The 25,540-nt window shown below is 34.8% G+C and overlaps 1 non-coding gene across 1 annotated transcript; it reads left to right on the forward strand.

The window, feature by feature from the left end:
- The first annotated feature begins 13,606 nt into the window (after window positions 1–13,606).
- On the forward strand, window positions 13,607–13,679 carry TRNAT-GGU (transfer RNA threonine (anticodon GGU)). The gene has a single exon. It is a non-coding gene; the product is annotated as a tRNA-Thr (tRNA).
- The last annotated feature ends 11,861 nt before the right edge of the window (window positions 13,680–25,540 follow it).

The raw sequence follows: 25,540 nt of genomic DNA on the forward strand, positions 1-25,540 counted from the left end.
GCGTGCGTACGGATTCGTTACTAAATGAATGCACAAGTCCGATGAAAAATGAACAAAAATTTATTATTATCACAACAAAAATGCTTAAATTTTCTCAAATTATCACGCAGTATTACAATATCTCACAGTAGTTTTCTTTTAACTACTCAAATGTCCAATAGAACGTAATTCAAAACAGCTAAAGAACGCTAATCCGCGAATTCGCTACAATCAACAACAGTAGTTTTCTAAACAACAACAAATTAAGCAACTCCTACAAACTGAGATATTTTCTTCCTTTTATAAGATTTTAAAATCACGCGCTAGAATTTTCCAGTACTTTCTCGAAATCAAAAAGAGATATTTATTTATTTAATGCACGCGCTCTTGTATTTTCAATTTTCCGGCTTAGCTTTCTTTTAATATTCGTCACGCGCTGCACTGCGCGAGAAATAAAACCATTTAATTTATAATTGAACTAACATTAGCTTTTTAAATACCAAATTCGTAACAATATATATTGTGCTAACTTTTTCTTTTCAAAGTTTTTCGTCTTTTCCTTTTGTATGTCGCTGAATCCTATCTCTCTTTGATCATAGAGAATCAACAGGGGTATGCTTTCTTGTAACTTGATTTTTTAGGTTTATAATATCTTTATGACAATTTAACTACCAATGCGTCATGTCTTCATAATCGCGAAAAGTCAGTATTTATTTTTTTCTTAATTCGAATGCATGTACATTTTAAGTATAATATGTATGATACTTTTGCTAAAAATTAATCACTCTTTCAAATTATGAACACTGATGTTATTTGCTTTATTATAGATTGCATTTATTACTTTGCATTTATTATTTTAATCATCCAACATATTTTGATTCACTATCATAGATGTTATTAGTTTTGTTAGGATTATGTTAATTTTATTAACAGTTAAATTTTGAGTTAAACTTCTATTCCTATCGCTTCTTAATTTCAACTTACCACTTCCGGCCAGAACGTAGTTTCAGAATCACGTCTGAATGTAAATTGAGAAAGAGCGGTATTTGGCCGCGAAGTTCTACTGTCTTAGTCAGAGATTCTGGTTAGCCCTTGTCCGCCTTTTTAGGCTGTTGGAACCCCAAAATCTTCAAAATCTTTTGCATTTTCAAATTCTCTACACTTTTATCTTTCTAAAAATACCATTCTTTAATCTCTATGAAAATTAGAACTGTAAAAAATCTAGTTTTAGTTTATCATCGACTGCTTTGATCAATGAGGATTTTTGCATAAAAACGCGTTTTTCTCCAAACGTGATTTTTTTATACTCGATGTACCTTTTCTCAGGAACTACTGCTCACAGGTATCTAAAATTTTTATGATTTATTTATTAAGTTTCCTAATATTTACTGAAATGAGCTTTTTGTAATAAACTTAGAATTTTTTTTTTTTTTTTTTTTTTTTTGTGTGTGTGTGTGTGTGTGTGTGTGTGAGAAAGTGCTAATTTTTACTATGCCTAACAAAATATTCTGTAAATTACTCTAAAATTCAAAATGTTTCAAAAGCTCATTTCAGTATAATCAGATAGGTATACTTTACGAAAATTTCAAGCGTGTATCTACACAGCAGATTTTGAACAAGGTAAATCGAAAACGGCCAATTTAACATTGTCGGTATAGGGGTTGCTGGTACCACTTAAGCTATTATTACGCCCGGCCGTACTTCAAGCCCTTGATAGCTTCGCAGTCAATTAGCGTTAAGGGGCCAACTCCGTTAGAATATTGATAGCTTCGGCTATATCTTTTTAGTTGAGATTAGTTACGTTTCACTTCTTAGTTTCCTAAGCCCTAGTGTCGGCTTTATCGTTAAACTCCAAGACGGAGTTCTGTTAAACTTTAGTTTTAATAATAAAAGGTTATTTCACCCTTCTCACTTGTTGTTTTCTACCCCACGAACTCAAGCGATTATTCGCTTACTAGTTCTTAAGATTCTTCACATTCAACTGTAACTGCCGGTGGAGAGACAGAAAATAATAATCTTTGCCTAAGATGGTATTCAAAACCAGATATCCTCCATATGCTGTATGGGTGTGCTTACGGTTGTAATACATTGTTATTTAATAAATAAATATAATTATTGTTGAAGTGGCAACGCCATAAATCGTTACTCAGCAACGTGAGATATTGTTTTAAAAAAGATTAGATTCTGAAGATTTTAGCAGCTAGGAGTAGTATGAAAATTTTGCCACTTAAGAATTGTATAAAATTTGTCTATCACCGTGAACTAGAAATAAAATTTATGTTCTACTAAGAAGATTGTCTGGTTTGTATTCTTAGACAATCCTTTTATTGAACTCAGTAATTTACTGAAGGCACTTTGTGCTTACAAATCCACCATCCACTAATGGCGATAAAAACCAAAGATAACAGTAAACTTAATGTAAAGATAAGCTAGTACTTCAGGATAAATTGAATCAAGAGGGCTGACTCAGAAACCTACATTGGCGTGATATTAACTTCGGTGGCAAGAATGCAAAGCCGAGATTCAGAATTCAAACAGCTGGTAGAACCAACAACGTGCACAGTCAGCAGCGAAACACGCTTTGACTAACCTTTTCGCTACTTCAGTTTATATACACTCTCGTTCCCACTAACTCATTTACATCTTTTTAGGCCAAAAAGGCGTTAGAATAGAAGGGCTATTCATTTGGTTTTGGCATTTTGCATCGATTCACGATAAGCGCTGTTTCGTTTTTCAAATTGTTGCAACCAAATGTTATCGCTCTGTGTCGTAGTCAAAGAAATTAAATAATGAAGAATCTGCACAAACGTATGTATGTTTCTCGCATCGTGAAAAAGAACGCTACCTAGAGCCATCAAGTTTTGAATAGCGTACGTCTCGTCTAAACCGGAATATGGGCATTTAGAAGACCGAATTTGGAATATGAAATTTGTTCTATTATCGATTTCATACTTTTGTAACACTTTAACGAATTTTTGAATAAGAAACTTAATGATTCCAAAGCGAACAATGACAACGCTATATACGAAAAATAAAACATTTTAATCTCCAGCGCACGAGGCTGTGTATCGGGAATTCTAAAGATAGGCTCATTTTGAAATTATTTGAAATTATTGCTGTTGAACTGAATTCTATGGTGTAAGTGCGAAGAACATGGTATTTAAGAAATAAGGATATTACACGAAACGTTAAAGAAACGCTCTTTGGGCGTATTATAAAATCTTAAAGCTTTCAGATTTTATTTATCATCATTTTGTTTTAATCGAAAGGCGGCCATTTGCATTTTTTAAGCACTGGCCACTACTAAGTGCCGGAATTGGTTGCAATTTTATTGTGAAAGCATCTAACAGGCGGTCACAGTTACCTCCTATGAGGGAATAGGCAATTTACATCCATGCCTTCTCCGGGTTTCAAACCCAGGCCCTTCGGTACCGCAGTTGGCTCCTCTAACCACTATAGCGTGTGGGCGGTTCATTTACACGAGGTGGTGGTGTGTGGTGGTGTATTATGGCAAAGCACACTAGGGCTATATGCCTAAGGGAAGGGATGCCTTTGTGATGGACTTTCTAAGAGAAACTGGCTCGTATACATGTTACACATGGGGAAAACCACGAAACCACCCATGCAGCCAGCCCGTTCGCTGGATTCGAACCTCGGACCGAACTACCAGTGTTCGGCGACTTTACCGCTCGGTTGCTGGTGGGCTCATTTACACGAGGAAACGAGAGAGAAACCAGAAAAGGCCAACATATTCAAATAACTGTTAGTAAACATAATATAGACCTCACAACCATTTATACGACAAAATTAAGCAAGCTAGAAAACGACAAAAGTTTTTACACCGTCAGAAAAATCCATGCCCTAAGCTGCATGTTATTAAGTTTGTAGAGTTCCTCACTTCGGAATTCTAAGTTAATGTTGGAAGTGAAGAATCTAAGAACTGATAAGCGAATAATCGCTTGAGTTCGGTGACAAGAAACAACAAGATAGAAGGTAACTAACCCTTTATTATTCCAATAAGATTTAACAAAACTCCGCCTGGGAGTGCCCGCACTTGGACTTGAACTTAAAAGACTAAGAATTAAACTAAAACTAAGATTAACTAAAGAAGTATAGCCGAAGATATCAAGGTTCAAATGGAGTTGGCCCCTTAACTTATTTGACTACGAAGCTTAGCAAGGGCCTGAGTACGGCCGAGCGTAATAACAGCTTTGAGAGAGAGAGAGAGTGGCCAAAAAGGCAGACGCGCGTAAATCAGAAACTCTGATTCTTTCTGACTCAGTAAGTAACTTCGTGGTTTAAATACCGCTCCCTCCTTATTAAATATTCAGCAAAATTACAAAACTACGTTCTGGCCGGAAGTTGAAGTTAAGAATTTGACAGGAAAGGAACTTTAACTTAAAATTTAACTGTTAGTAAAATTAACATAATCCTTACAAGTTCTATGTTTTAATCAAGGCAGCCTGTTTCCGTTATCGTACAGGAGAAAAGACTATATTCCTGAAAAGTTTTACAGTTATATACATCAACTTCCATTTGAAAAAAAATAGTTGAAAATCTGTTTCCATTTAGCAAACGAAATATCTGTTATTATTCTGCATCTCAAATTAAGCAAAACTATATGATATTATAAAAAAAATGAATTAACAAATGACTCATTTTGATACAACATTCCATTTCGCACAGTGGTGATTATTATATTTGATTGTTTACTGTAAATCTCATTGTATTTACATACAGAAAAGTGAAATGAAGGGAAATTTCAGAGAAAGGGAAAAATGGTCCGCATGCAAATCCCCAAAATGCTGATCCTTTCAAAACAAAAAGGAAGAAAAATTTGAATGTTGGTAGATAGATTCAAACAAATCGTTCTCTGCCCCCCCTCTCCCCACTTCAATCTAAAAAGAACATTTGTTCATTTATCATAAACGAAACAAAATGCATTGGGAGCGAATTTTAATTAACCGTAATTATCTCGATCAGGGCAAAAGCTAATTAATGGGAAGCGTGCTCGAAGAATATTTTTTTTTTCGATCGCTCGTGTGCCTGTAACTTTTTATTTCAGAGATTTTTCGAGAGGGAAATGTGCCATAAAGAATCAAAAGCTTCGGATATCATGAGTAGGTATTATAATTATTGTTTGCTTGATGAAGAGGAGCTTTTTTCTTTGCGATGAGTGGCAAAAAAACATTAATTTCATGGCGGAATTAAGTTACAACGATGGTATAGCGGGTGAAAAAAAAAAGATGCATATAGCGGGATTAATTAATTAATTAATTAATTAATTAAACTCGGAAAATGCGTGGTAAAATAACTTTTTTTTTTCTTTTCTTGATTCTCTGAAGCGGTGAGATTGGTCGCAAGTTGGAAAAAAATGTCAGAACGGATAAAAGAAGTGACGCTCGTATTTTATTTTTCAAACGCCATTTAAACCAAGTAGATTTTTTTTTTTTTTTTTTTTTTTGCAAGTGAAGAGTTAAATTTGTTCAGTGTCCACGGTGTTCTCCAGAACTTGAAGTATCTATTTTACACGAGCGCACTTCAAATTTTTAAGATTAGTGCAGCCAATTATTCACATTAAAAAATGTTTTAAAAAATAAATGGCAAGGGTTAATCACAAAACTTCAAAGCTCGGTTTTTAGTTCAAAAGTACGAAATACCCCCGGAAGCAACACTGAGCCTTAAATGATCATAAAACCTTTCAATAACAATTATTATTAGAATTATTATAGGACTGGATTATTGTCGAATATGCAACGCAAGCGAGGACTACCCCACTTTACACCACCAAAGGACAACTATTTAATCCAAACTGGCTTACGTTTATATTACTCATGAGCAAACAGAAGGAAAACTCACATGCAACTAGCCCAGTACTTAATCTGAACTACAACCTGACAGCAGTTTTAGATTATGCGATGTACACAAGAGCTCTCTCGCGCTTAAGGGGACTCATACACCTTAAACCCCTTATGATCTTCGAATATGTGACTGTTGTAAGAATTGGGATATTTTATTTATTTTAAAAGCAATTACTTCCAACTTCTTACATCTGACTACATAATATAGCTGCTTTGGAAAATAGTAACCAGAAAGTTTGTGTTGCCACAAATATTTTTGTAATTTAATCCTCTTTGTGACAAAATATTTCACCATGTTTCCACCTTGCGCGCATGATATTTTAAAAATGGCTAATGGTACATACTTGATATTGCATGGAATTCTTTATATGGGCACTACTTTCTAACTGAACTAACAATCTGATGAATATTTTAATATTGAAAAATTTTATGGACGAAAACATTAAAAATTTTTTTAATAAAATACGTTTTATAAACTTAACTCAAAATAAAATAAAAACTGAACATGAAATTTTTAGAATTTTAGGTTCACAGTAGTTTCCAAATGTTATAAAAGCTATATATCAAATATGGAATTAAATTATGAAACAGAATGTTTTAAACTGTGCGCGCAAGTTGGAAACATGACGAAAAATATTGTCACAAAGGGGATTAAATTATTAAAATATTTGTGGCAACACAAACTTTCTGATTACTATTTCAGAAAGCAGCTATATTATGTAGTCAGCTGTAAAAAGTTGGTAGTAATTGCTTTTAAAATAAATAAGTTATCCCAATTCTTGCAACAGTCACCTATTCGAACATCTTATGGGTTTTAAGGTGTATGAGTCCCCTTAAGAGGAGACATTTTAAGGAAAACTATCTCGTATTTACATTATTTCATAGGTAAAACCATGAAAACTTTTATGCAGCTAGTTCGTTCACTCGAGTTGATCTACCAGTGGACAACGGTATACGCCATTCGGACGCTAGTAGGTTAATAATTCTGATATGAATACACAACCGCTGTTTACTGAAATAAAAATTCATCAGGATTTTACATAAATTTAACACGGGGAACATTTTCAACCCAATTTTATGCAAACAATATTCCGATTTTAATAATGTTCTTTTAGACTAATCAATTAACTTTAAGAAACTGCCTGTATAATCCTTAAAGCTTGTACTGCTTGCAGCAGGAATGCTATAAACCTCACCTTTAGAAAACACCATTAAAAACAAGTGTCAGAGAATTTTTTTCAGATGAACGTTCAAGTTCTAAGGCTGATTTCAGCTAATAAGTTACTTTTGCTTTAATTCTTCCTGGTGTTTTTTTGTCCATCAGCCTACGCCAGAAAGAAAATTAGATCCAGTTTAAACAGACAGATGTTATGTAATTTAGAGAGAGAAAGAGCTTTGGGAAAGCGTCAGGAAATAGAGCTATTTCGGGAATCATCCATCTGTATGCCGTTAAAGTTAATATATGATGATTCAGAAGTCAAACAACAAAAATCAGCGTTAATTCACAAAATTTTCACAGGACTAGTTTCGATGGTTTTACCGAACCATCATCTTCAGCTGCAAAACCGCAAATGAACAAGATAGGAATTAATGTTTAGATAAGATAAGAAAGCCTGGACAAGAATAAGCAAGTGGCGCCATCTGTTGGCGAAACCAGAACTAAAACATAATTTCTCTAAAAGCCGAAGGCAAATTTGGATTGGAATTAGGATCGTTAACTAGAACAGAAAGATTTTTATGAATGTGAAATGCCTCTAGAAAATCCAGTTCTCCAATGGAAGATGTTTTTTGAATAATTTTGGCAGCAGAAAAATTGAAAGTGTGATTTTCGGACCAACAATGTTGAGCAACAGAAGACTTCTGTGTTTCCTTTTTTCTAACATATGCCTCATGTTCTTTGACGCGAAATTTTAAGGCTCTCTTAGTTTGTTTATCATGCCTCATCCGTTAATCGTTTCACTCTTCCGTTAATCCGTTGCCTCATCCGTTAAACGTCATCTCTTTGTTTATCATGCCTTCATCCGTTAATCGTTTCACTAAATTACGCCTGAAACGGCAAAAATTCCTGAATCATCTTGACTTTTTACTTAAATGTAAATGTAAAAAATTGATCCCCAATTTTATTCAAATCAAATCTAATCAAAAACCTTCGAGTCGCGTTTCAAGAATTCTGTTAAATTGCAAACTTGCCTTACTTCGGTCCGTGATAAGGGATACACGTCAACAATTGTCCAAAATTGAACATGAACTCTATAAGCTTCATCTGGAACTCGCTAAAACATATCCAAAATTCACTGCCCTTGAACAAAAGTCTTGGTCTAGAACGGATAATGCAGTTAACCGTCATAAAAACACCCTTGCAGTTAAATTCGAAAAACTTCTTTTACAGTCTTCCAGTTCAAGTAGTTCAAAAAATCTTCCCATTGTAAACATCAAGCCAATAGTTAATATTTCTAATGTTAGTCTTTCAGAAGAACAAGAGAGAATTCTAAAATATAATTTTAACTTCTCACAAACCTGTAAACCCTCGATTCCAAAGATTTTGGCTCCTATCGAAAAAGCTTTCAAGTTCAGTAAAGTTTCAGATTCACAGAAAGAAATGATTAGGCATCTTATCGCTCATAATGTGAAATTCAATAATAAACCTTTGAAACCAAATCTAACTGCGAGAGAAAGAGCTACAATGCGCGAGATTCATTCTAACCCGGATATTGTCATTTCAAAGGCCGACAAAGGTGGCCAGATAGTCGTCATGGATAAGAACACTTACATCGATGGTGTCACTAAACTCTTAAACGAAGGACCATATAATCCGATCCCTAAAGATCCTTCACCTTCGGACTTATCCAAAATAAAAACTGCGATCAAATCTTCGCAAATCATTTCAAGCAACTTAAAACATTCGCTTATCCCATCTGTTGCGAATTGTGCCAGATTATATGCTCTTCCCAAAATTCATAAAAGTGGTATTCCTTTCCGCCCTATTGTATCAAATTTAGGTACTGCCTCGTATCCATTAGCTAAATATTTAGTTTCTAGATTTTCCACTCTATTAGACAATAACATTTACACCATAAAAAATTCAACAGAGTTTGTAAAAAAGGTTAAAAACATTTCTCCTCGTAATTTACTCATGGTTTCTTTTGATGTAAAATCATTATTCACCAATGTCCCAGTGGAGGGTGCATTAAGATGTCTAGAAACCAGACTTCGCGAATTTCATTTCTCTTGCATCGAAATTGATGAGCTAATTTCTCTCACTCAACTCTGTTTGAAACAAACACATTTTGTTTTCCAAAATAAATATTACAAGCAAACTGAGGGATTAGCCATGGGAAGCCCCCTCAGTCCCATCCTGTCTGATATCTACATGCATTATTATGAATCAAAATTGTTTGAAACTTTAAACTTCCCGGCATGGTTCCGCTACGTAGACGATACTTTTACCCTGTTTGAAGGTAATAAAGATGATTTAAATAGAGTTCTTTCAACAATGAATTCTATTGATCCTGCTATTCAGTTCACTTTTGAACTTGAGACTTGCAATTCTCTTCCGTTTCTCGACATTCTGGTCACACGTAACACATCCAACTTCAGTACTACAGTTTACCGTAAACCTTCATCGGTTTGCCTTCCACCACACTTTAAATCATGTCATCCGACTAAACAAAAGTTAGCTTCATTTTATTCCTATGTTTTCCGTGCTCTTCATGTTTGCTCCTCCAAACTAGCCCTTGATGAAGAACTAAATTATTTAAAAGCAATAGCTATTGACAGGGGCTTTTCACCCAACATTATTAATCAAGCAGTTAAAAAATTCTCATCTCAACACACTAAAAGCCACACTCTTATTTTAGGAGATTATAAAAGTTCTGTTGCCATTCCCTTCTTTCCATCAATTAGCTATAAAGTTGCACATATTTTGCAGAAATTTAACTTTAGGGTTGTTTACTCTCCCATCAATAAAATTCCAACTTCTATACTCAAGGACCCCATTCCGGATATGAATTCCTGGGGTATTTATAGGATTCCTTGCCAGTGCGGTTTAATTTACATTGGCCAAACTAAGAGAGCCTTAAAATTTCGCGTCAAAGAACATGAGGCATATGTTAGAAAAAAGGAAACACAGAAGTCTTCTGTTGCTCAACATTGTTGGTCCGAAAATCACACTTTCAATTTTTCTGCTGCCAAAATTATTCAAAAAACATCTTCCATTGGAGAACTGGATTTTCTAGAGGCATTTCACATTCATAAAAATCTTTCTGTTCTAGTTAACGATCCTAATTCCAATCCAAATTTGCCTTCGGCTTTTAGAGAAATTATGTTTTAGTTCTGGTTTCGCCAACAGATGGCGCCACTTGCTTATTCTTGTCCAGGCTTTCTTATCTTATCTAAACATTAATTCCTATCTTGTTCATTTGCGGTTTTGCAGCTGAAGATGATGGTTCGGTAAAACCATCGAAACTAGTCCTGTGAAAATTTTGTGAATTAACGCTGATTTTTGTTGTTTGACTTCTGAATCAGTATTTATTCGGCGTGTTATTGTGTCTTAATTAATATATGATTTTAAATTTTTAAGCAAATAAGGCTAAAAACTGTAGCAGTTCAAGCTGGATTGATTAGATATGGAAGTTACTAGTTGTGTTGTACATATTTCAACATTTGTCTTATAGAGTCATTAGGTTTATTTTATTATTATTATTATTTTTTAAGCAAGAGATGTGAAAAATGTTCGCTGCACTCTCCGGGACTTAAATCCTGGGGTCCCGAATACACGTCCAATATGCTTCCAATTATACCACGAGGGCTTGCAGAAAGGGAGGAGAAAATACAATAAACTCCAATTATATAAACTCCGACTATTCGAATCACTGATTATCCGAATCGTTTTCAGAATTTAAGAAAGAAATTACGACAAAAACGTAGTGTTGGACAATCAACAATTTCAGACATTAACCAGTTAATTGCGGCGCTCTCGTTTAAGAGTGCGCACCGTTTTGTGTCGCCAGAATCGAACCATGACGAGTATATTCGTGAATCACAGAGTAAGTTACGCTGGTAAGATATTGGATGAAAAAGATGGGTTTATTTTATAAAATTTAAAATTTTATTACTAATATTTACTTATTTGGTTAACATAAGCATATATTACACACATATTAAACTAAAAACGCAATCAATTAAATTGAATATTATACATATAAAAGTAAGAATTTAAATTCCTGCTGTGGAGTGATATTCAGCAAAATAGGGTACTATACACAGTGGGACTTTGCAAATCGAACACCAGTAACGCGATTCCTTCCTGATCTTACGTTTGTAGCAATGCGAACACCTTCGCGTAGGGTTTTTTTTTTTTCGATGTTCCGGGTATATAATCCGGAACATGATTCCCGCCTAATTGGCTTATATTAGGTCTAAAAGGCCGAGTTAGTGTCGATTTATTTCTTTCAATTGGATACGTCGCAAAAGTGTCTTCAATAAATTTGAGCAACAAGTTGATACGCGGTTATGTTCCATTATTTTTTTTAATGTAATAAGAATGCATTCAGATACATATAGTCTAAAAAATAAAGAAATATTTTTGTAGTACTTTTTGAGTTGTTTTCTTGCTGTGGAGAACGCTATGATAATTCCATCGCTCATATCCACCCCACCTATTTTTTTTTATTATAAGCAATCACTAGCTCCGGTTTCTTTGTTATTATTTTTCTTTTCTTTGTTTATATTACGTTGTCATCATGTACAGTATTTCCTAAATAAACCTTCCTCTTATCTTTCCATTTCATTATACGCATGACGAGTATACTCGTCAGTACACAAAATCGTGCCGCTTCTCCATGACGAGTATACTCGTCAGTCACAGTTACCTGGTTAAAAGAAGGAAATCTACACTTTTAAAATTCGTGGCACTGCTTGAAAATGAAGATGGAAGTTCTTCAAGAAAATCAACGCAGCAACAAACAAAAATTTAGAAGATGTCGTTTTCAATTGGTTTTTGCAGCAACGTTCTATAGGAAACCCAATTTCGGGTCCGATTCCTTGTGAAGAAGCTAAGATCTTAACTTTGGTTATTTATCCTGCGAAGCAAGCAACGACTGGCTGAGAAATTTTAAGTGTAGGTATGGTGTCCATCAAGGAGGTTACTTTGACCTGAGATATTCAACAAGCAATAACTTTCAGCACTTGTAGTGTACAGTGAGTGCGCCATATAACATGTACGTAAAAGTGTCCCCTTTTCATTTTAATTAATTAAAACCTAATAATTTAGAAATCAAACAACAAAAATCATATTAAAACGTTGAAAATGGGAGAAAAACTATTTTCAAAGAAAAAGAGGTTAACTCTGTAAATCTGAAAATATAACGCTGATTTTTGTTGTTTGACTTCTAAAGTAATACTTGTTCAGCGTGTTATTGTATCTTAATTAAAACCTCTTTTTCTTTAAAAATAGTTTTTTCTCCCATTTTCAAGATACAATAATTAATTAAAGTGTACGTAGACCTTTTCTTCAGAAAAAAATCCAATTATTCGAATTTTTAATTATCCGAGTAGGGTCTGGTCGCAATTAATTCGAATAACTGAAGTTCTACTGGACTCCCCCTTTCCAAGGGTACTGGGAATAAGGTTTGGTGACTCAGTCGTCAAATCCGGGTAATGACGAATTATCGTTCACTACCTTTTAGTTCAGGCGCTACTTTTAGATTCATTAGAGCTTTTGAAACAAGAGACATGGAAAATGTATTATGACCTCGCCGGGACTTGAACCCTGGACCTCTCGAATACGCGTCGAGCATGCTTCCAATTACACCACGAAGGCATGCGGAAAGGAGGTGTAAGGTCCCGTAGGTAACCTAAAGCTTCGTTCAGACGGGGGCGTAAAGGACAGAAGTGGTTAAAGCCGAGCTACGTTGCCAAGGCAACCAATCTGTGCTACGTCACAAAATCTGGTTTAGGGTTCGTGGCATAGGGTTCAATGTTTTCAACTTTACGCCGAGTTTGGGACAAGCGTCGACCAATCAGAGCGAAGCTAAAACGAAGCGGCGTTAAGATTTCGCTGTTAGAAAACAAGCAGAGCGAACGCGGGAAATCAATCGAGCAGGAGAACAGAGCGGGAAAGTTGTAGACACATCCACGCATGCGCAAATTTAGCTTCTCTCATTGGCCACGGCTTACACCCCTTTCTCGCAAGTGTGAACGGAATTCCCGTATTTTATGCCCTTATGACTACACCTCTATGCCCTTTACGCCGCCGTCTGAACGCAGCCTTAAATACAAGTTTAACGTTTTACCTCTGGTCTGCGACTTATATAGATTTCTAGTTAAGTGGAAAGACTTGGTTCGTCGGAAGCACAGGAAAGTTAAACCGGAGTCGGTTAATAATTAATCAGGTTTAACCTCACAAAGTCGTACGAATGTTTACAGTCCTCCCGAGTTTCGAGTCTTAATTTTATACATTAAATGTGCTTTGTTATCAGTATCCATTAGTTACATTAGATTTCTGTACAAACTTAAAGGTACTTTCCAAGGATTAGAAAAACAAAAAGAAACAAAAAAGGAAGAAAGAGAATCTGAAAGAAATCAGATTTTAACGTAGCATCAGAAGATTTGTTAAGGTATTTTATACTCTCGCTGACCATCGCAGGTTGAGAATCTGCTCTTGGACTTATTCCTGCTGACACAATGTTTTTACTTCTTAGCCGCATTATTAAGCATCGTTTTCTTCGCACTTAAGCTATAAGGCATTTCTCCCGCTTTCCTAGCGTGCCTTCGTGGTGCAGTGGTCAGCACACTGAACTGGTATTTCAGAGATCCGTGGTTCGATTCCCGGCGAAGGCGTTGATAATTTTTTTTTATCTCTCCGGCATTTCCAATTAACCTAATGACTCTGTAGTGGCAAAGAACGTCTATGTAAAGAAAGAAAGACTCGATAGACGTAATGTAAACTAGCTTGTCTTCTACGCCACCAGAAAGAAGAGCGAAAATTAGCCAAGGGATTTGGCGACGGAACCTGTTGGCGAGAATTTCTCCCTCTGTGACGTGGCCGAGATTTTCCTTCTCCGCGCCGTGTACAGGAAACTGAGAAACACGGGTTAAGATGAATAAGAAAATTAGGTGAAGTTTCACTTTCACTGGCTATTGAACTTGCATTATCCATATTGCAGTTTGATATCTGATTTTATATCCGTCAATATGGAGGGGGGGAAATGGAGTCACACAGCTTTAAACTCTTGATAAACGGGACCTTCGAACCTGTTCGAACTTCGACATCAGCTTCGAGCTTTGGCGCAGATATTTCACGCATGCGCAGCTGTTTCCTTTTTCGTTCGAAGGGAGCCACTCCCGCTGCTGCGAAGTTTTCCTTCGTAATAATACATATTTTTTGGCAGTGGCGCCCGAACTAAAAGGGTGTTGGATGAGGATTCTCTCTACCTAGGTGGTATTTCTTCCGCTTTCCTACAGTGCCTTCGTGGTGTAGTGGTTAGCACACTGAGCCGGTATTTCAGAGGTCTGTGGTTCGATTCTCGGCGAAGACGTTGCTAATTTTTCAATCTTTTTTGCTCCCAAAAAATACGTCATAATGTCTCTACAAAGCCACATAAAATTCAAGAACAAAATCATAAAATATTTAAGAATAAAAATAAACAATTAAAAAATCTGAAATGTTTCAGATTTTAAATTACGTCCAAAGGGGCGTTTTATGAACTTTGTGTATGTATTTACTAAATATCATGTTCTTCGCACTTAAACCGTAAAATTCAGTTCAACAGCAATATCGTAAACCAATTTTAAAATCAGCATATCTTTAGAATTTCCGATGCAGAGTCTCGCACGCAGGAAATAATTTTTTTTTGGCACAGTGTTGCCATTCCTCTCTTTAAAAAAGTTTAGTTTGTTAATCAAAAATTCGTTGAAGTGTTACAAAATACGAAATCGATAATAAAACAAATTTCAAATTCAAATTAGGGCTTCCACATGCCTACATTCTATGGAAGATTACGTTATTCAAATTTTGATGGCTGTAGGTACCGTTGCTTTATTAAAATGCTAGAAACATACATACATTCATGCAGATTCTTCCTTATTTAATTTCTTTGAATATAATACAGGGCGATAATATTTGGTGGCAACAATTTGAAAAGTGAAACAGCGCTTATCGCGAATCGATGCAAAATGTCAAAACGAAATAAAAGTATTTCTGGGGACAAATTGCCCCTTTGGACTGATAATATATCTTTGGAATTCGTGATAGAGTATTAGGGGTTGCGATACTTTTTTTTTTTTTTTTTTTTGTGTGTGTGTGTGTGTGTGTGTGTGTTTTAATTTTATTATTTATTTAAAAACTAAATTTTCGAGTGGCCAGCCGCATAAAAGAGTTATCATAAAAAATAAATAATTAATTTAATGGGTCCAAATAGTGTCATTTCATAAAAATATTTAATATTTCTATTTAGACATTTCATGATTTAATTGGATTTTTATTTAAATCAATCAGATTAAAATGTTGAAAAAGTATTTTTAAAAATTGCGTTTCTTGCTTTTAAATCACTTAGTTTTCTATTCAGTAACAAAGAGAATACATCTAGAGAATACATAGTATATTTTTACGCTTTAGTATTCTAGCCAACTGCAATCCATTGTTTTCAAATAACCGAAAATTTGTGGATTAAAACTGAAATATAAATATCTTATATTTTGCCGAATGTCAATATTCTGATTCTCTAGAGATAAAAATATTTTATTTCCAGCGGTATTGCTTTTTCTGTCTTTCAAAGCGCTGAGTTTCTTAAACAAAAATTCATTAAATTTGTACAAAATATGAAATAAATCAAAAACAAATTAAAACACACTCTCGCGCGCTGCAGATATATATTTTTTTTTCCGTACAGTGTTGTCATTGTTCGTTTAAAATCGTTGTTTTTTTATTCAAAAATTCGTTAAAGTTTTACAAAATATGAAATAGATGGCAAATTCGAAATACAAAATTTGGGCTTCCAAGTGCCCATGTTCGGTTGGAGGACTACGTTATTCAAAATTTAATGGCTGTAGGTACCATTATTTCTTCACAATGCAAGAAAAAATCATGTATTCATGCAGATTCTTTATTATTTAGTTTCTTTAAATATAATACATGGCGATAATATTTGTTGGCAACAGTTTAAAAAGCGAATCGATGCAAAATGCGTTTTGAAATTAACAGCTCTTCTGGGCTAAAAATAATCAAGTGACTAGAAATTACCAATAAAACACTCTGAGAGGGAAAACTGAGAAACAGGGGTATTATCCGTATATTTTTCAAGTTTTTCAGAACCTAGCGTTAGAAAACTCGGGGGGGGGATATAGACAAGGAGATACGATATATCCAATCATACATGAAAATAATTTTGTATTCATATGTAAGCAATATTCACACACGATCTCAGTGAAATATTAAAACTTCTGTATAGAAATATGAAAGAATAACAATTCTACTAACATAGTTTTGTCTGTCAGAAATTTTTCACGCTAAGTTCCAATCATATTCTGTATGTACCGAATGTTGCTGCTGATATCGTTTTTTTTATTTTTTTATTTTATGCGAGTTCCATTAGTACACATCTTTAATCTCATTTAGATAGTTAAAAGTGAATTTGTGCGCAATCGCTAACTAGAAAACCTAAAAAAAAAAAAAAAAAAAAAAAAAAAAAAAAACTAGCCTAAATAATCTAATAATCTTTAAAAAAAAAAAAATTCCACTTTAATTCATTACAGTAATCAGATACAATTTTATTATCTTCCCTTTAAATAATCTTATTTCTATGTAAACATGCATGTACTCAAATATGCTCCTGCTTGTCGGGAAAATAACACAAATACATAAAATAACTCCAAAAGAATTAAGTGTATGATGTATTTAATGTACTTATAACATTCCAATTTCAGCTAAGTAATATTCCTTTCATATATTAATCGTAACTTTTAATGTAGTAATATTAACGAAACGTTGAGTATAAAAAGCAATACAGTGTTTACAAATGAATGGTGCAGCTTTAAAAATTAATAATAAATCGATGTATTACTTTATATGGACGATCCTCAAAGTATAAACAGTGGCAACTCTCCAAGGTTTTGTTGCATTGATCCCAATCCATGTGCACACATCACACGACACACATCTACACGGCAATCAAAATCTTCCCATACTTGATGTAGCACGTCCGCTGTGATGGTCTACAGCGCATACTTTATCCGATTATAAACTTCCTCAAAGGACACGGGCATTGGTTGTACGTAAACTAGGTCTTTAACGAGCCCCCAAAGAAAGAATCGCATGGTGTTAAATCCGGAGAATGGGGTGGGCAGGGGAGAAGGTTGTTGTTTGCTGTTGCAGTCAGTGGCGTAAATAAGGGTATGCAAGGAATGCAGTCGCATAGGGGCCCGAAGGCTTAGGGGGCCCATGAATGTCCTGCTGAACTACATTTACATATTTAACCTTAAAACACGTATAAAAATCACGTATTCGAGTAGTTTAGTGTACCAAAAAGTTTTCTTAAAAGAAGGGGGGGAAAACTTCACCATACATATTTTCTACAAAAACTGGTAAAAGTTTACAATTGGGTGCCCCTTGTTTCTTGGCGACTCTTTTTTGATGTCAAGATCGGCACCGTACACATCAATCTATTTTCATTTAAATAAAATCAGGAAGCTAAAACAAACTTAAAACTATCATGGTAACCAGAAACGAGGTTTCATCGCCAAAATTTTTTAAAAACTGTCGCTAATCGAAGGAGCACCCAATTCTACACTAGAGCCCATGTTCAAATAGTTTTCGTTATGAAATTTATGATAAATATGTTTGAAATTTATGATAAATATATTTTATATTTAACAAATGTATCATTTACATTATAAAAGTTCTTATTTATGACTTGTATATTATTGCATAAGTCATGTTCGTAAGCTCAGTTGATCACAGAACGGTATATATTAGTGCAATGTCTTTTTTGTACGTTTACCTACCATGTTGTCTGCCAGTTTATAACATAACCACTTATTTAGTAGCTTGCTAAATTAAGCGAAAGAAAACTTGGATTGGCGCAGATTTTATAAACTTGACATATACTTGTATGTAAAACCTACTAAGATTTTATTTAAAAATCTCCGCAAAACTAGATTTTCTCCCCCCTTTTTTAAGCACAGTAAATTTATTGGGGGGAGGGCAGGAAAAATTTTTGCACAGGGGCCCAAGAGTTCTAGCTACGCCACTGGTTGCAGTACGTCCAGTCCAGCGTTGGTGAAGAACACGATTAAGAAGCTCTCGTACATTCCTGTGAAAATGTGCAGTTGCAAAATCAACATAATTGGTGCTCAGCTAGGGTAACAACCAGGCTTCCAACATGGGACAACAAAGAAATCACAGTCGTCTCATAGTGCGACCAATAACAATTAATATTCAATAATTTACTATTAAATTTGAAGACCTATGCAGAAAATATATTGTTACGAAATGTACAGGCGCGGTAAGATGACTTCCCCGCAAAGCAGTTGTAGGGTTGCCATAAAATAGTAAGGAAGGCAAGGTTGCCACGTTTGGCGAGAAATCGCCCACTTGACGACAAAATTGGCGATATGCCATGGACGGATGGAGAACCTCCTGGAACGAATTCTTACCGGTTTAACCCAGAATGTTCTCGAACACAAGCCTAAAGCTATATAAACACTGCTGGTCTGCAGTTACGAGTTAGTTGGTGTCTCGCCTAGCGAGTCAGTCTGTGAGGAGTTGATTGAGTTGACAGCCGGGCAGCGAGTGCCGAGTGGGTCGTCGAGTGCACCGAAAGAGTCTCGTAGTGTATTGCGGTTGGTACATCGTCGAGAGAGCGTGCTGAGCGCCGGAAACGACTGAACCGAAGAGTCGGGAGCTGTACTCTGGCGCTTTGCAGTGAAGCGGTATCCACCGTTATAGCCTGATAACCTGAAGGCTGTGTCGCTGATTGTTCCAGCGAGTTTATAGCAGATCTTCGACGTCTGTAAAACGTGACTTTGGATCTGTCTTGATCAATACCGGCCAATAAAGTGTGTGTTTCGATACTTCATCAAGAAGTTTTATTATTCACTCCAACTCCACACGTAAACCCCATAAGAACGTGAAGGAAGACAGTAACGTAACAACTGGTGTCAGAAAAAAAAAAAAAAAAAAAAAAAAACGTAACAATATTTTCTTGCGAATTTCCTCGCCTAGCTTTTAAGTGTTAGGTTCTGAAAATTTTTTAAATAGTCGCGTAAATTTGCCTTTCCTCTGTAGTTTTCCATCTGAGGATATTTTTATTGGTGAATTGTATTCTCTTGATTATTTTTATTCAGTGTATTCAAGTTACGCTTAATTTTTGTATTAGTCTTATATCCATTTTATTATTTGAAACGTATTTTGTGTAGATTCTTCGTTAAGCTACCTAGACGTGGCAAGTGTTCTCACACTTAAACTTTCGAAACATATAATTTTATCTTACGTGTCTTTGGATCTTTAGATATTCGGATAATATTATTATGATTAGACACATTAGGTTATTTTTAAGCAGGAAAGGTGAAAAATATGCAATGCACTTGCCGGGACTCGAACCCTGAATCTCTCGAATATGCGCCAAGCGTGCTACCGATACACCTTGAAGGCATGCTGGAAGGAGGGAGAAATTACCTTATATACTCCCCTTTTAAAAGGCGACTGGGAATTAGGGGACCCAGTTGCCAAAATGAATAACCACAGTAGCGTCATTAGGTTTATTTTATTCCGGGGGGGAGTAGGAGACATGGGAAGTTTGCAATGTCCTCGCTGAGACTCGAACCTTAGATCTCTCGAATACGCATCGAGTGGGCTACCGTTAAACCACGAAGGCATGCAGAAAGGAGGGAGGAAACCCCCTATAATGTAATAACGGAAGGAAGTAATTATGATTTAAATTTCATATTTTATAAAACACACATAATTTTTAAATTAAATATAATTAATATTTGAATTCTAAGTAATTTACTAAGGCAAAAGATTCAATGATTACATTTTTGTAGACTTCCACGCGTAAACTATCTGAAAGAAAAGTGGCTTGTATCTAACTTTACATGCGCTTAAGTATCTTTCGCTTAAGTATCTAGCGGAAGTACCCGATGCCAGTTAAGTTACATTGAGAGTAATGCATTTAACAACAGAGAGATTGATACCTCTGTAATCCTTTTCTAATAACGATGCAAAAAATACGGTTTATAATCATACAGATTTCAGTCTGATGCGAAATCGAACCCACAGTAGAACCCATCAAAAATTTCGATAGAAGAATAAGCTAATTCTCTCTCATTATATGAGCAAATATCTCTCATTATATCTACTCAAATGATTACAAAAGCTCAAGTTCCATCCAATATTTCACTTATATTCAATTTTAGTCGATTAAATGTGGCAAAAAATTTATGATAATTGATCAGAAACCAATAACGCGAACAAACACACACAGAAACAGACATTTTTCTTTATATGTATAGATTTTGTAAAATCTACACATTCTTTATTAACAAACTCTACGATCTGAAAGCGACCAGTGGCAACAACTTTCAAAATAAAGCAGATTTTCATTTCCAGCTTGCGAGACTGTTGCCACTCGGAAAAACGAGCGCGAAAATTATAGTTTTTAATTAATATCGCTGATTTTAGCTACTTTTTTTGGAAAAAAGTGTACGTCGACCTTTTCCAGGGCCTAGAAAAGAATTGTAGAAAGTTTGGGGACGATAGGTATAGTAGTGTTACGAAATGTACAGGAGCGGTAAGATAGCTTCTCCGAAAAGCAGTTTTAGGGTTACCATAAAATGGCAATATAAGACAGGGTTGCCACATTTGATGAGAAATCGCCCATTTGGCGACAAAATTGGCGATATGCCATAGATTGATGGACAACTTTCTGGAACCAATTCTTATGGGTTTAGCCCAGAATGTTTTCGAACACCAGTCAAAATCTATATAAACCCTGCTGGTTCGCGGAGTTATTTAGTATCGAGTGTGTGCCTCGTCTAGCGAGCTGATCGTCAGCCATTGAGCGAGTGTCTCGAAGTCTAGCGAGGAGTTGGTCGTCGAGTGCATCGAGAGAGTCTTTTAGTGTGTCGCTAGTTAGTGCATCGTCGAGTTTTGTCTTAGACTATGCTGCGTCGAGAGCTATACTCTTGTATATCGTCGAGTGCATTGCGAGTTGTAGCGTGGAGAGTCTCGAGAGTACGTGGAGTTCCGAGAGCGACCAAGCAGAGTCGGGAGCTGTACTCTGGTGCTTTGCAATGAAGCTATCTCCACCGTGATAGCCTGTGTCGCTGATTGTCGATAAGGCTGTGTCGCTGATTGTTCCAGCGTGTTTATTGTAGTTCTTCGACGACTGTGTAAACGGGATTTTGGAGCTGTGTAGCGTGAACGCCTTCAGTTGATCAACGTTCACGTTTACAGGATGTCAAGTGTTGTCATATTTTTTTAAAATTCGTATGCTATTTATATATTGTAACTTGTAAATTGTAACTTGTAAAAATTGCTACGGCTAAGAGTTGTAAAAAAACGTTCGACATCTTTTGGTATTTTTTTTTTTTTTTTTTTGCTTCATGTTTATTTACAAAAATTTTACCAAATTCCGTTAGCCACTTCCCCAATATTGACCGATTCTGTTAGCCATTTTAAAGATACTCACCGATTCCGTTATCCACTTCATTGACATTGTCATAAAGTAACCGTGATCAAAGTGACAACTTGACGCGCTGAGAAGTTTTTCAGGACACCAACTTACAGCCAATACCATGCCACCGATGCCGATTATTTCCGGAGACTTATATATTGTCGGCCGGACATTGTTGCATTGTGTTTCCTGGGGCGGTGTGGGACGAAAGAGGTAAAAGTGCATAGTAGAAAACCGGCTTCAAAAATGTAGCGAACAACAGATGATGGTGCAGTTCTCTTCTGATCATCCTGAATGTAAACATTAAAATATTTAACTAATATGTGGTAAACAAAAAAGGTGGATAATGACTCGTACGGTGTATGCATATTTTATAAACTTTTACATTTGTAAGATTATATTTAGTAAACTTCAAATTTAATTCTGTTCATTAATGGTAATATTTTATTACACACTACTATAAAATACTTTACTATTCCCTGTAATTCAATATTCACCGTACTAATACTTTACTATTCACTGTATCACACTAGTATAAAATAGAATTTATATGGCTAATTTGGTTAAAGGGTTAAGCGCAATTTATAAATGATTTAAATTCAATTTAAAGTTCTTTTTAAATTTTTTCTAGCAAAAGAATCATTAATATTAATGATATTTTAAGTGTATATATGTTAAGTTTCATTACTCTTTCTTTTCGCTCTATTTTTGTAAAATACTTATGTTCTAGCAGAGTTTGATATAAACTGTGCCGAAATTCTATTTAGTACTTATTGAAGTGTTACATATAATTTTGTGTTTTAATTAATAAAGCTCTCTTCTATCATAATGATAGTTAGTCATGTATAATTTTTAATCATGAATACTTCGAAAGTGCTGACTTTGTTTCAAATTGATATCAGAATGCAGTAGCGTGGCTAAAGGGGGCGGAGAAGGCGGACCGCCCCAAGCCGCACATGACATTTTTCGCGTAAATCATCAAGGCACGTAAAGACTGGAGAGTTTCAAAATTTTATATAGAATTAAATTGAGAGAAAAAATAGCTTTAACTCTAGGTAAAGTATTCAAAGAAATCACCAGAAGATTTCAACAGTTACAAACGCTTGTTATATCTTTTTTATTCCATCGAAACTTCTGAATGAAAATTATAAATTTCTACTAAGTTTATGGTCATGGGGGGTAGTAGTAATAAATAATTCCTTGTTAAGAGAGGAGTATTACATGAGTTTTATTTCCGTTATTGCTAGGGGAAATTTAAGCAGGTACAAGAAAAGGTAGTCTTTTTGAATTTTTGATTTTTGCAATTTATTCTAAAATACAACAAAGTTCCAGAACAAATCTCCAAATACCTCGCAAACAGAACTGCTGTTTGTGAGATGAGTTTTCTGAATAAAAATCATTTAGAAAGTATTTAGAACTATAAATGATTATTTTTCATTTAAGAATTGCTGTAAATATTTACTTTGCATTTAAGTAGAGCATTTAAGAGCTGTAAATATTTAATTTGCACTTAAGAAATCTTTCTATGCTGTCTGCATTACAGCCATAGAGCAATCAAGTAAACCTCCAAGATGTCCCCAAGGGTTTTGAGGAGGGTAAAAATAGAAAAAGATAAACAATAATATAATTTTTAAATGTTGAAATTAAAATTTTTCTTCAGAAATAAATTAATTTCCCTATGTCATTTTGACATTTTTAAATTTATTTGTTTATCTATCAAGAGCGGCAGCAAATTTAGGGACCACGCCAGGGGGAAAATCAGAGACCGCCCCGGGCAGCGGAAGCTCTAACTAACTATGCTACTGATTAGAATAATTTCAAGTAGTATTCGTTGCTTAAATTGAAGCAATTATACTCCATATTCCACATTAACGATAAGGAAGTCTGAACTTTGTACAGCTAGTGGCGCCATCTATTAATAAAAGAAAGAAGCCAAATGCTAGCCGAGGGGAGACTATTATAAATTCAGAAAAATTCTGTAAAAATGAAACACAAAATCAGTTTAAATATACAATTTAAAAAAGAGAGAGAGAGAGAGGTAGGGAAGAGAAGTGCACTTAGACGAGACTCATAAAAAGTTTTATATTAAAGGTTAGATAATGGAAACTTAACACAGAGCATAAAAATGAAAAAATCTGATGTGTACACTACATGACGGAATATTAAATTATGCGCATTTTTTCTTGCATTTCATTTAAACTTATTAGATTTAATTAAAACTACTTCGCCGACAGCGCGTAAACCACAATAGAATAAATGCATTCTTTAAAATTCACTTTGTTTACCGTAGCGATACTCTGGCGCTAGGTTCACTTGACAGTATTATATTTCGTTCGTATTATAACTCAGAATGCACAAAATTTATATCATTTAAAGAATTATCTAATCGTTGCCACATGTTCTATTCAAATACTATAATAAAGCTAGAACTATGTATAAAAGAAATTAAGCAAACAAAACAAAAAAGAAACAGTTTTTCATAGACGATTGAGTATTTCTCATTCAATTAATTCCGTTTTCACTTCGCGACAAGGCAAAAATACATAAAAACTCAAAATATCTATATTAAAAATTACGAAGTAAATCTTAAACGCTTATTTCCTCGAAAAAATTCCAGAAAGGATTAAGCATGAATTAAATAATAAATGAAGGCGTTATCTTTGTTGTTGCGAAGCTAAGTTTCTCTAGATTGGCAACAAATCCGCTATCCTGCTGTTTCAAATGTGAACAAGAGCAATGGCCGCCATGAAAAACATTATTAGGCTTAGCGGCACTTAAACAATTTTAAAATTGTTGATAATTCTAAAAATATTGCATACAGATTTACTAAAGGCATAATAACCTTAATCGGAAGATAAGAACAACATAATTCGATCATTTTTAAAGCAAAAAATGTACAATTTACAAACATATAAGAGGAAAGAAACTGAGATCACTGAGCCGGGTAACAGAGTGGATATATATATAAATAAATTTATATACGTTTGGTGAGGTCGACTGCAACCAAAATACGAGGTGCACATCTACATGTTATAGCAGTTCTATATACGAAATTTCAACGTTCTGATGCTACTCGTTTTTGAGTTATACGAGGTACGTACATACGTTCGTACAGACGCCACGGAAAATTCTCTTCAGAATTCATTTTAAAGCAGTTTTATAATTTTTTTGGAGGAAAAGAGTATTTTATTCTGTCCTTACATACAGATATCACGGAAATACATCGTTAAATTGCATTTGAAAGAGGTCAAAATGTACTTCCTTTTTACTTCGTACAAGGAAGTAAAAAGGAAAAAGACAGATTTTTCTTTTTCCTTCCTTAAAAAAAAAAAAAAAAAAAAAAAAAAACTGATTATACTTTAACTAAAATTTGTTAGAACTAGAAACTAGTTAATGACATTTTAAATCCAGAATGCTAATTAAGAAAAGCTGTAGCCATTGATAACTACTTCGGGCAAAATTTCATTTCACGTTACTACGAACATAAGGGTATTAACTAAGTAATTAGGCTTCGGTTGACCGTCACTTATCAATTAAATACTAAGACTTACCTATAAATTTGCTTTAAGCAGGAATGAAAATACATTAAGGGAAAATCCAAGTATACATTTTCGTGCCGTAAGCTAAGAAATATTGCTTTAAGTGCCATAATTTATTGCAGTGGTCATTAAACTGCGTTCCGCGGAACCCTGGGTTTCCGCAATTCAAAATAAAATTTTAGCACATGTCAAAAAGATTAACGTGAAATGTTTCGCAAAACTAAAGAGTTTTCTAATGGAAAATGAATTGCATTTAGATAACAGTGTGAAAAGTTATACAATGGGGCACCCTTTTCATTTGAAGAAAACTGTAAGAGAATATTTCCCAGAAGAGAAAACTAGTACGATTGGATGTATAATCCGTTCAGCTTTTGTCATAAGCCCACTAGCGGTGGAGCAGTAAAAGCCTCTGAACACTGGTAGTTCAGTTCGGTTCGGATATTCACACTTGCAGTTCGTGAAAAGGAGTCAGTAGCTAGAACAGGAATCA

The sequence above is a fragment of the Stegodyphus dumicola genome, chromosome 8, assembly GCF_044657685.1.
Source record: "Stegodyphus dumicola isolate Sdum_Otavi_A_Nest chromosome 8, ASM4465768v1".
In the NCBI taxonomy this organism is placed as follows: domain Eukaryota; kingdom Metazoa; phylum Arthropoda; class Arachnida; order Araneae; family Eresidae; genus Stegodyphus; species Stegodyphus dumicola.